Source organism: Tamandua tetradactyla, chromosome 3, assembly GCF_023851605.1.
Source record: "Tamandua tetradactyla isolate mTamTet1 chromosome 3, mTamTet1.pri, whole genome shotgun sequence".
Taxonomy (NCBI): Eukaryota; Metazoa; Chordata; class Mammalia; order Pilosa; family Myrmecophagidae; genus Tamandua; species Tamandua tetradactyla.
The window spans coordinates 207,152,452-207,164,512 of record NC_135329.1 but is presented as its reverse complement, the minus strand read 5'-3'; the positions used below and the strand labels follow the sequence as shown (position 1 = coordinate 207,164,512).

The 12,061-nt window shown below is 47.5% G+C and overlaps 1 protein-coding gene across 2 annotated transcripts in view; it reads right to left on the bottom strand.

Moving 5' to 3' along the window:
• Positions 1-2,659, bottom strand: part of ARMC9 (armadillo repeat containing 9) — a 161,924-nt gene extending 159,265 nt beyond the window's left edge. For both annotated transcript variants that reach the window (XM_077155412.1, XM_077155413.1), the window contains exons 1-2: positions 2,538-2,659; positions 321-448 (exon numbers count right to left, since the gene is read on the bottom strand). The gene's annotated coding sequence lies outside the window, so the exon portion shown is untranslated. The remainder of the gene's footprint in view (positions 1-320; positions 449-2,537) is intronic.
• Positions 2,660-12,061: the final 9,402 nt, after the last annotated feature.

Genomic DNA, 12,061 nt, shown 5'->3' with positions numbered 1-12,061 from the left:
CCTTTGAGATGACAGCATCGTGGAGGGGTAGCAAATGGTGTGCTCAACAGGTATGGACGTCAGTGGAGCTGGGGGTGGGTCTGGAAGCAGCAATTGCCTCACCTACCTCTAGGCCTGCCAGATATCCAAGGTAAGAAACTCACCCATCTCTCCAGCCTTTCTCTGGACCAACCACCTCTTCCTGCTCCCTTCTACCATTTCCCCACATTAGGCCCCACAAGCAGCAAATCACCTGCCATTCCTCCCCTCCTTACAATATTATATGATTCTAAGCCCTTTGTTTGATGCGCACACCCCACTCCTGGGCAAACGTGACTCACCATTCAAACCTACTCCAGACTTGCCTCCTGCAGAAAGCCTTCCAAGAATCCCTTCCCTTCCTTTCTCATCCAGGTAACACTCTCTCTTTTGGGGTATCTCTGTACTCAAACCTACTTCAACTCTTAGCCTGTTAAGAAAGCAAGACATTTTGTAGCCTCAGAACTTAGCAGAGTGCCTGGTATGCAAAACAGAAACTGTGATGGTTAATTTCATGCATTCAATTGGCTGGGTAATGGCATCCAGTTGTTTGGTCAAACGAGCACTGGCCTGATTGTTACCGTGAGAGTATTTCATTGACGGAGTAGTATCCATAGCTGGTTGACTGCATCTCTGGCCCACTGCATGACTGCATCCACAATCTTAAAAGGAGACTACCCTCAGCAATAAGAGACATCTCCTCATTCAATCAGTTGGAGGGTTTAAAGCAAACAACAACAACAACAACAACAAAAAGACAAAAACGAAGATTTCAGAAGTCAGAAATAATTCCTGCCTCTACTTCAGTCAACCGGCTTCTCCTGAGGAATTCACCCACACCTTCATCAGAGTTTGCAGCCTCAGCCTGTCCTACAGAATTTGGATTACCAATCTCCAGGGTCACATAAGCTAATTCCTACAATAAACCTCTTAATGTTTACATATATATATATATATATATATATATATATACACACACACACACACACACACACGTTATTTAAATTTCTTTACATATATACACATATTTATATTTACATACATGTATATGTAAACTCTCTCTATATATACATATTTCTTGTTGGTTCTGCTTTTCTGCGGAATCCTAACACACACACACTCAAAATATTTGATGAATAAATGAAGCCCAAGCAGAGGGAACACATTTTTGAAGTCCAGGGGCAAGGAAAACTTTGGTGTTTTTGAGAACTTGAGCTCCTTCCCACATCAGGGCCTTTGCACATTGTTCTCCCTGCCTGGAACCCTGTTTCCTGCTCTTTCTTCTCCTGTCTAACCTCTGTGCTTAACAAATGTGACTTCCTCAGAGAAGTCCTCTGTCACCACCATTTGAATAAGAATCTGCCATTATCATGTCAGTGAATGTGAGCTACTGTTGGATATCCTATTACTCTGACAAGCTTACAAATTAGAAAACACTCTCCAAACCTTAATATAATAGCTACCATTTACAGAGGGTTCATTGTATGACAGGCAACATGCAAAATACTTCACGCTTAATGTTCTCAATAAACCTGAAAGGTATACATGATTTATATTCTCTTTTTACATATAAGGCAAGTGGGACTCAAGGAAGGTGTCACTCTCCCAACAGCCACAGCTAATAAGAATTTAAGTGCAGTCAGAGCTTTACTGTCACACAAGTTTCCCAATATTTGGGTCACTTGAATCAGCATCATCTGGAATGCTTGTTAAAATGCAAATTCCTGGCATTTACCTGCTTACTAAACACCATGGCAGGCATGACACCCAGAAATCTGCATTTTAAACTCTCCCTAGATGATTTTCATGCACACTCCAATCTGAGAACCATTTCTCTACGTACTAACTAGGCAAAACTTCTTTATTCACACCTAGGAACTGCAGTGGCAGCGCCTGAACTTTTACATCAGATTTAGGGTCTATAGGATACATCAGATTTAGGGTCTATAGGATGGCTGGATAAGGGGAAAGCCATGGGATGGGATTTGATTTGAGACTATTGTGCATAGTAAGTATACTGTTTTGGCTTAGATTAGTGAAGTCTGGACTTAATTTATATTAGGTAGCTGGGTAGGAAGGCCAGCCAGTGGCGATTATGGGTTGCCTAAAGGCCCCCAGACCACCCGCGAGCACAGCCACTACTCGGCTGGACGACTTGAGGGTCTTCTCCAAGTTTGGCGCGCTGTAGCAAAGATCAGGTACTACTCGCGGGAAGCAGCTGGGCCTATCCCTGGGAATGTAAAGCCCAGGCGGCCGCCTCCGGCCCGGGCGGATTAAAAGCCTTGTGCCACGGGCCAAGGGTGGGGCCGTGAGGCCGGAGCCGGCTCTTTCGGGTCTCCCTCTGAGACGAGGAGGGGTTAGCGGAGCCTCGGCCTCCGGGGCCCACCCGCGCTCCTCTCCACACCAAGTAGGGGGGCTCAGGGGTGGCCGGCTAGGGAGGCACTGCAAGGGGTACCCGCGGGGCCTCAGGGGACGCGAACAGGAAGAGGCAACGTCGGGGCGAAAGGGAACGTGCTTACCTGCCACTCGCCGCGGACAGCCGCGCGCAGCAGCCACCTCTTCAGCCGTCACCCGGGCAACCGCCACCGCCAGCTCGGTGTCACGTGGGACGCCGCAGCCAATCGCTCGGGACGCGGCCGGCGTGAAGCATCCTGGGAGAGAAGGCGGGCGCCTCGGGGGCTGGACGGCAAAGCTTCTCGGCGGCTGCAATGAGAGTTGACGATCCAATGAGCCTCTGCGGGTCAGAGGCCGAATACCTGCATTCTCCTGTGCGCCTCTCCACGGCTTCCCATTCGTTCCTTCCACAAAGGACTGTGCCAACCGCTGGGCCCGCCTCTAGAGCTGAGCCGCAGCAGACCAAGGCCCTAACGTCGGAGACCTAGTTGTCTAATAGGAAAAAACAAACTGGAAATGAGATTGTGGTGTGGGTGGAAAAAGATATGCGTGTTGTTCCCATTTTACAGGAAGGACACTGGGCCGTGAATCACAGAGCCACCTTAGAACCTAGAAGGATGCCCAAGACTCCCTTTAAAGCTATAGGCAGGAGGGTTCCACCCCACCGCTGCAATTTCCAGGGATTCTAAGATAACTTTTTTTTTCTCCTTATATGAAATCTGGGTGTTTAAAAATAAGATCGGAGCGCAAATCCTCCCTTTCTTTGCGGGTGGTGCTTTTGAGCTGAAGTTCACCAGTACTGAACCAGCAGCAAGAGATGGGGAAAATCCCTCCCCCTGCCAACACGAAGGCCCTGTGGTGAGCCTCCACATTTCCACCTGCATTCTTCCAAAGCTGGAGACAGGGAAGAGGGCATGGAGAAGGTATGAGAGCTTGCTTTTAAGCCCTAAAATGTGTTGGGTAGACTCCTCCACGTGGGCCACCATCTCCCCAGTCCTGTCCCTGCCGGTGCTCTTGTGAGAGCTGAGATTGTTTTTTGGGAAACCAAATGGACAAATGGACAATGACCGGGAAAGTCTGGCTCACCACTTGCAACAATCAGTTCAGGAAGCTGGCCGTTATCTGCAGCAAATATCCTAGGAACTCAGACCACAATCCCTTTAACGGTCGACCCCAAATGCCCAGGACTTAATCACTAACTTCCAGCTTCCCTAATTTTTGCTCCCATTTCCAAATTAGGACCAAGTGGAGAAAGCCAACTCTGTCCCCTTAAACTAGTCACATAGGACACCTCACTCTGTCTTCAGGCTTACCATGCTGACAGTCTCCAGTCAGGATACTTGAAGCCTTCCCTTTTTTCATCTAAAGCTTTCCCTCTGCCCTGCCTGGCTTGCAGTCTGGCCAAACCGAAGTGATAGTGGCTGTCTCCCTTGCTATAGCAAGCTCTGAATAAGTAGTCTTTGTTCTCATCTGGGTGGTCTTCAAAGAAAGGCCTTATTTAGGAGGAAGAGATGTCCTGCCCACCGCTAATTCCCCCTGGCTACTCTATTCATTCTGGGGTTGTGTGGTAATATGTATTAAAAACAAATCTTCCTGGCCATAATAACATCAATTAACACTTATTGTTAACTCATTGTGTGCAAAGGGTTGCCAGAAAAAAATACAGGACATCCAGTAAAATCTGAGTTTAAGATTTTAGGTAAAAGTATGTCCCAGATATTGCATTATTTTATTACACATTTATTGTGCATACAGAACGTTACACTGTCTTCTATTTTTATTTGCTAAATATGGCAGTCCTGTGTGTGCCAGGCATTACCTAAGGGAATTACCTAAATTGTTTAATCCTCACACCACATCTATGAGATGGATAATGTTTTCAGGATTTTACAGATTGACCATGTTGAACTCTACCTGAGCCCTGTACTTCCAGAAAACAGTGATGATTGATTAAGAAGTCCCCCTGAAGTTTTATTTTTCAAAATCCCTGCCTCCGTTTCAGATATTGGGAAATGGTTTACTGCAAAGAACTACCCTTCCCCAGATGGCTTAGATAAGACTCCCCACCACTCTTTCTCATGACTCCCAATAAGACTCACAGATAACTCCCTTGTTTACCTGTGACAAGGTCAAACACAGATCCTTCTGCTTTTGCCTGAAGCTACTGACAGCTGCTGGAACAGACCCTCTGACTTCCCATTCTTTGTTTCATGGTTGAATATTTGAGATTAGAACAGTTGAAATTAGAACAGTTGAAATTAACTAGACAAAGAGATAAACATTTCCCTTCCCACCAGTTGACTGAGGCTTCCCTGATTGCAAACTAGTCCCACCTGTAAGGCGCTCTGTACACTGTCTACTCTGTTCTGTACAAGTCCAAGGCCATATCACCCCACAGAGACATCCTGATCTTCAGAACTGGGATGCTTTCCCTTTTGCAATAGGCTGAATTAAATCAATCTCCTTACTTATCTGGTTTTGTCTTTTACAAGACAACTAGCACGTGGCACAGAAAATGTTAAGAAACTCTTCATGGTTCATGCAGCTGGGGAGCAGTGGAATCAGGACTCAAGCCCAGGTCTTTGTGCCTCTGAACCCGGGACTCCTAACCACAAAGAAAACCACTTCTGCTTTGCTTTCCATTCCAAGTGTATTTGCCTTACTGCCAGGATTATGGTCGCCAGGGTGGCTATTATAATTTTCTGCCCAGAATCCGACTCCCTTCTGGGAACAGACCCCACCCTGGCCGCAGGGGTGAGCTCATGGCCCAGACTAGACAGTTGTACTTTGTCTCTCTGGTCACAGTGAGTTCAGGATGGAGCATGTGATACAAACTGGGCCACAGTCCTTCCCTGGGATTTCTCTGCTAAAGCTAGCATGGGCAGGTCAGGTCACTGCAAATGAGACCTCATGGCAGCCTAATCCAGGCCCTTCACCACAGAGGAGCCATCACCCAGAGAGCAGCAGAGCTCAAGGGCAAAGAGCGCATGCCAGGGGTATCGAATTCCTGGTCCCCAGATTCTGAATTCCTGGGAGCTGCCCTCATTCGTCTAGCTTTCTGTCCATTCTGTGAGTCCCCATCTCGCCTCCAGCATCTTTCCAATCAACCTCCTTTTTGATTTAAACTGGTTCAAGCTGGGTTTCTGTCCATTGTAACCAAGAGGCCTAATACTGACATAAGTTCTATATATGTTGTATCAACTAGAAGTGTCTTCAGCGATGAGTAGGGACAGGGTGGGTAGTGGTTATTTACTTAAGCTAAGTCCAGAGGAAGCCTCTTACAAGGTTGGTTAATTCAGCAGCTCAAGTTCACAAGGTTCTGGATTGGCATCTGAACTGTAACATCTGTGTGATTGTGGGTGACAATGGAACAAGTAGACATGGCTGATGCAGTTAATAAATATTTAAACTAATTCTTGAGAATTTATTTTAAGACTTCCTTCTAATCCTGAAATATCTGTAGAATGCATAAAACGGTATTAAATTGGAGAAATCTCTTAGACAGACTCTGAGTACTTAACCCACCTTTTCCCCCACTTTTTTATTATATAATATGGCATATACAAAGCAAAGAAAGAAAAAAGCAATAAAGCAATAGTTTTCAAAGCACTCTTCAACAAGTAGTTACAGGACAGATCCCAGCGTTCGTCATGGGCTACATACAATCCTCTGATTTTTCCTTCTAACTGCTCCAGGATATAGGAGGCTAGAAGGCATAAATATTTTTTTTAACATCACAATCGATGTTTTTTTTTTCTTTTTTTGTAAAAAATAACATATACAAAAAAGCAATAAAGTACAAAGCACAGCACCACGATTAGTTGTAGAATATATTTCAGAGTTTGGTATAGGTTACAATTCCAAAACTTTAGGTTTTTACTTCTAGCTGCTCTGAGATACGGAGACTAAAAGATATCAATTTAATGATTCACCAATCATATTCATTTGTTAAATCCTGTCTTCTCTGTATAATTCCACCATCACCTTTGATCTTTCTGTCCCTCTCTAGGGATGTTTGGCTATGACTTTTCTAACTTTTCATGTTGGAAGGGGCTGTCATTAGTATGGTGTAGGGAGATGGAAGTATCTGATGTTCTGGAGGGGCTGAGACCTCTAGGGTCCAGGGAGCCATCTGGAGGTTGTAGGCTTAACCCATTTTATATGTCATAGTGTGAGGACAAAAAATTATTTTGTCACAATAGGCGACAGATTAGGTCTGAAGCTTCATCTGCACTGTTCCCTAGCTGTCTCTGCTCTGCATATCCCAAGAATTCATAGGAGAACGCTGAACTAGCTGCCTACCTTCCTGATTCTTAGGATTTGCCAAAGCAGCCTATTTGCCACCCCAGTTTTCCCAAAGTGGGATGCATACCACCAGTGGGCCTCAGAGGACTTTCTAAAATATTTAATATGAAAATTCCAACATATACAAAAGTAGAAAGAACAGTTTAATGGATCGCCATAATAACCCCATCACTAGGATTAACAAGGTTTTGCCAATGGGAAAGACCTGACCCCAAATTAAATCCTTAGAATATACAGAACACCTCAGGGGAGCCAACCAGCCAGGGGTTCAGGCTTGCACTGGACACCAGAGGAACTGGTTGAGCCCTCTATTTAGGAAAGCCCGGGCTCCGGAGCACCTTAGGGGCATGAGGCCACACTCACTGTGGCTGTTGCCCAGCTCATGAATGAATTCATCTTTGCAGCTGTAGCAGGCCCGACAGCTCTCTCTGTTGGAGAGTAAAGAGCTGAGATCACAAGCAGAGGAAAAGGGTGCAAATCCCCCAAAGAGAGAGAGGCTGGTAAACCTCCGCCTGAGAGGGTGAAACCACCTAAATTAAAACCAGTAACTGTGCAACCCAGCAGGTCCCAGAGCACGTTGCTTGGCCTATGAGCTCCTGCAGGGGGAGCTCCGATCAAGAGTGTGTCTCTGAGCAAGCCTAGGGCCTGGATCTTATCAGTGCGTCGGTTAGAAGAGGATCAGATTGAAATACCAGGTATAAATCAAAAGATGCATTACTGCGAGATGCTGCTTAGGTGCAAAATACTTCATTCCTGGAAAGTCAGGTTTTGGTTACTGGTTAAAACTCACAATGTGTGAAGCATTCAGAGCCATCTTTCTTCCTGGCCCGGTGTCCAAGCAGAGATTGGGGAGCCAGGTCTCGATGTGTCCCAAGGGCTTCTTCACCTCCCACACCTCTTCCCAAAGCTGTTTATATCACAGAGCTGGGAAGAGTACACACCCAGGCAGGAACACAAATCTGAGAAAGCTGCCAGTGAGTCACAAGCACAGGAGGCTGGTAGGGGGCCTGACTCCTGTGAGTCTCATCATAGCCCTGACAGTTCTGTGACCTGGTTGGCAAAAGGACCCAGGCAGTCTCTCTCTCTAAGCCCAACTTTGCAAATGAAAGTATTACCCTCCCCACTACGTGGGACATGACATCCAAAGTGAAAGTCTCCCTGGCAACGTAGGCCATGATTCCCAGGGATGAGCCTGACCGTAGTACCATGGGATCAACAATGACTTCCTGACCAAAGACGGAAAAGAGTTGTACAAATAAGGTACCAGTGGCTGAGAGAGTTCAAATAGAGTCGAAAGGCTACCCTGAAGGCTACTTGTACACAAGCTTCAACTAGATAATGCTATTTATCATGTTTTGCCAAACCCCAACCAAAATGATTCATGCCATCCCTAAAGAACACCTAGGGCTTTATCTGAGATTCTACAAAAGTTCTAGAACTTTTTTCTGGAATTATAATTACTTTCCAGAAACCTATAGCCTCAGATAGGTCCCTAGGCCAGATAAGTCCTGTATTAGTTAGGGTTCTCTAGAGAAACAGAATCAACAAGAAACACTCACAAATATAAAAATTATAAAAGTGTCTCATGTGACCGCAGGAACACAGAGTCCAAATCTGCAGGGCAGGTGTGAAGCCGACGATTCCAATGGAGGGTCTGGACAAACTCCACAGAAGAGGCTCGCCAGCTGAAGCAGGAAGAGAGCCTGTCTCTTCTGAATCCTCCTTAAAAGGCTTCCAGAGATCAGATTAAGCATTACTCATTGCGGAAGACACTCCCCTTTGGTGGATTACAAATGGAATCAGCTGTAAATGCAGCTGACATGATCATGATTTAATTCTATGAAATGTCCTCATCACAACAGACAGGCCAGCACTTGCCCAACCAGACAAACAGTTCCCACCACTTGGCCAAGTTGACACATGAACCTGACCATGACAAGTCCTGAAACCCAGAGGGGCCAGCCTCTCTAGAACATCAACTAGTTCCATCCCCCTATCCTATATTATCAACAGCCCTTTCCAACATGAAAAAGTTAGAATGGGCATGGGTATAGCCGAAATACCCCTAGAAGTTGGGAGAAAGATCAAAGGAGAAGGTGGAATTATAACAGAAAAGATAAGATTTAACAAATACATATGACTGTTGAATCAGTATGTTATTTCTTTCAGTCTTCGGTGTTTTGGAGCAGCTGGAAGTAAAAATCTAAAATTGTGGAATTGTAACCCTTACCAAACTCTGAAACTTGTTCTACAATTAATTGTTGTGGTGTGCCTTGAAATTTATTGCTTTTTGTATATATGTTATTTTTTATAATTTAAAAAAATAAAAGGGACCCAGGCAGGCTTGAAGTGGACTTCCAGAAGCACAAACCTGGATTCTAAGATTGTTTCAGAGCAAATGATCTTGGAATCCAGGAATCAAGAGCAAACCCAGATATCAAGAGTTTTGTACTTCTGCAGATTGGTCGGTCTCACAGCCACAGATGTCAAGAGTTTTAATGAGAATATAACTAATTTCCAAGCACATTTAAGAGCGGCACCTTGCAGGGCATGTGATGTGAACAAAGAGGGTGGTCTGCGGCTTTGAACTGGAAAAGAAAATGCTAAAGTGTCCAAATGTGGATGGTTTCCTGGCAGGTTGACACACCTTGAGGACTAGAAAGACTTGGCACATGCAAAGGATCTTTAGCCCTGGGGTTGTCCCTTTCTTTTGGAAGGGACACTGCCAGAGGGATTCCCGCCCCGGGCCCGACAAGCCACTAAATCTGTCCTGGCATCTTCTCAGCCTAAACCCTTGTCCTACCTGCCCCAAACTAACTTTATATTAGGATTATGACTTTCACATTGAGACCCACAGATGGTCTAGAGAGGTGCCTGTGTGTGCGAAAAAGTGAGAATTCAGCTAACAGATCAACAGGTGATCAATCTTAACAGTACCAAAAAAAATTAAAAAGCCAATAATGAGCCTCCTGATGCATGCGACAACATGGATGAACCTGGAGGAAGTAAGCCATAAACAAAAGGATAAATATTGTAGGATCTCAGCATTATGAACTAATTATAATGAGCAAACTCATGGAGTTAAAATCTAGAGTATTGGTTACCAGGAGATAGAATGAGGGTAGAGAAAGGGGAGCTGAGAATTTGTGCAGAATTTTTAATAAGCTTGACTGTAAATGTTTGGAAATAGATAGAGGTAATGGCAGCACATTATTGCAAGTTTAGTTAACAGCACTGAATTGTGTGGAAATTGTGGTGGAAAGAGATATAAGGTTGTGTAAGTCTCTAGATGGAAAGCTAGAGGATAAAACACGGGACTGTGTAACATAATGAGCCCTGTTGTAGATGATGTCTGGGGTTAAAAGTACAAATATAAGAATGTTTTTCCATGAACTAGAACAAATGTATGTCACTATTACAGGGTGTTCATAATAGGGTGGTATATGGGAAAAAAATAATGCAACAGACTACATTTAGTATAAGTCTTTCATCAATTGTAACGAAGTTACCACAGCAATGTTACTGCCAATAACAAGGGGGTACGTGGGTAATGGGGTTTTTCTTTTTTTGAGCAATGAAATGTTCTAAAATTGATTGTGGTGATGAATGCACAACTCTGTGATTATACCGAAAGCCACTGATAGTGGATGGACTGTGTGTTGTGAATAAAATATCATGGGACTAAAAGGGGCCAATATTAATTTCTAAATATCTTTTACCCTTCCCCCCACTTATAATGAATGTCCCATGAGTTCAGGCAAACCCGAGAGCAGGGGTAGGGTGTAGAACTCCTTTCCTGCCCTTGGATGATGCCTTTCACTGCTGACAATCATTTGAAGCCAAAAGAGAAATTAGGCGCCTGGTGAGGGAGGGATTTGCAAGGACTGACCACTTGGTTCTCCAGGTGACCCCCAGCGGCACCACCCCTGGGAACTTGTTAGCAATGCACATCCTCGTGCCCCACCCGAGACCTAGTCAATCAGACTCTGGGAGGTGGAGCAGCAATCTCGGCCTCTCTGCAGGGCCCTCAAACTTAAAAATCCCTGGACTGAAGGGTCCTGAAGCCTCGGGGGGCAAAAGAGCCAGACCGCCCGTGAAAAGGCCCGGCGCAGCTCCTCTGGCTCGCGTCTGCAGCAGCACTGGGCTCCGGGGCGGTGACCAGGGCGAGCATTCCTCCTGGGCGCGCGTCCCAGCTCGCGCCGGCGAGGACAGACCATCCGGGCGGGACGGGGGTGGGTGAGCGGGGTTGGTTCCCTGGCAGACGAGGACTCGCGATGGCAGCCACCGCCTCCCCAGGGCTCCGTAGAGCACCCGCCCACCGTCCCACGTTCCCACCGGGGATAAATCTCTCAGCGCTGCCCACAGCCCAGGAAGCCGCCCCCCGCCCCGCCCGGCCCCGGGCGCCGATGCCAGCTCCCGAGGAGTCGGCGGCCCCCCCGAGGTGGGGTGGGAGCCAGACCCTCCAAGCTGCGCAGAGAACTTCACCGCGGGCCTCTCCTGCCGAGAAGGAGAGTGCGAGGAACCCAAGGCACGTCTACCCGGTGACCCGACCAGTGGCGGCGGGGTCATTCCGGCCATCTCGGCCTGGTTAGGTCCCGGGCTCTGCGCGGGGTTTCGCGCACGGTCCGCAGGGAGCAGCCATGCCAGCTGTCCCTGAGCCCCCGTGGAAACTGGGCCCCTGGGCGCCCCCACCTTCTCCGGGCGTCACTTCCAGGAACCTAGAAATAACCCGCGCGCGCGTCCCACGCGGCGGCCCGGGCGACACCGTTTCCGCCCATCACCGTACCCCCAGGGGAGGGAAGGCCAGGGCACCGTCATCTCCAGCCTCCTTCCAGGCAAATACGCCCAGGCCGACCTCGGGCCTCCACCTTCTTGCCAAGGACGCCCGGGAAGCTTCAGGAAGCTGCGGGGGCGGCGGCTCACGCCCGAGGCGCGTTGGGGAGGTTGGTTGGGGCCGGGGCCCGCCGCCGCATTCTGCGCCTGCCTTCTCGCGGTTCCTCTGCTCTGCTCCCGTGGGGGCTGCTGCGTTTGGGAAGTGGCTGCCCCCCAGGCCCCTGACTCTGGCCACAGCGAGCAGGCCCCCTCGCTAGCACTCAGGCTTTTTCGCAGCGGGAAGCCCCAGTCCCCTGCATTTCACTCCACTAAGGCTCTCCTCCCACGCGTCTGGCCTGCCAGTTCCCACCCAGAATAAACGGTGGAAGCCAGTGGAAGAGGAAGCAGCGACTTGTCCCCCACACGGTTATCCCCTCCCCCAGGGAAAAAAACACTCAAAATCCTACCGCCCAGAGCAAAGCACTGTTAACACCTTAGAACCTATCAACTGCTGGGTAGCCCTCAGCCCCAG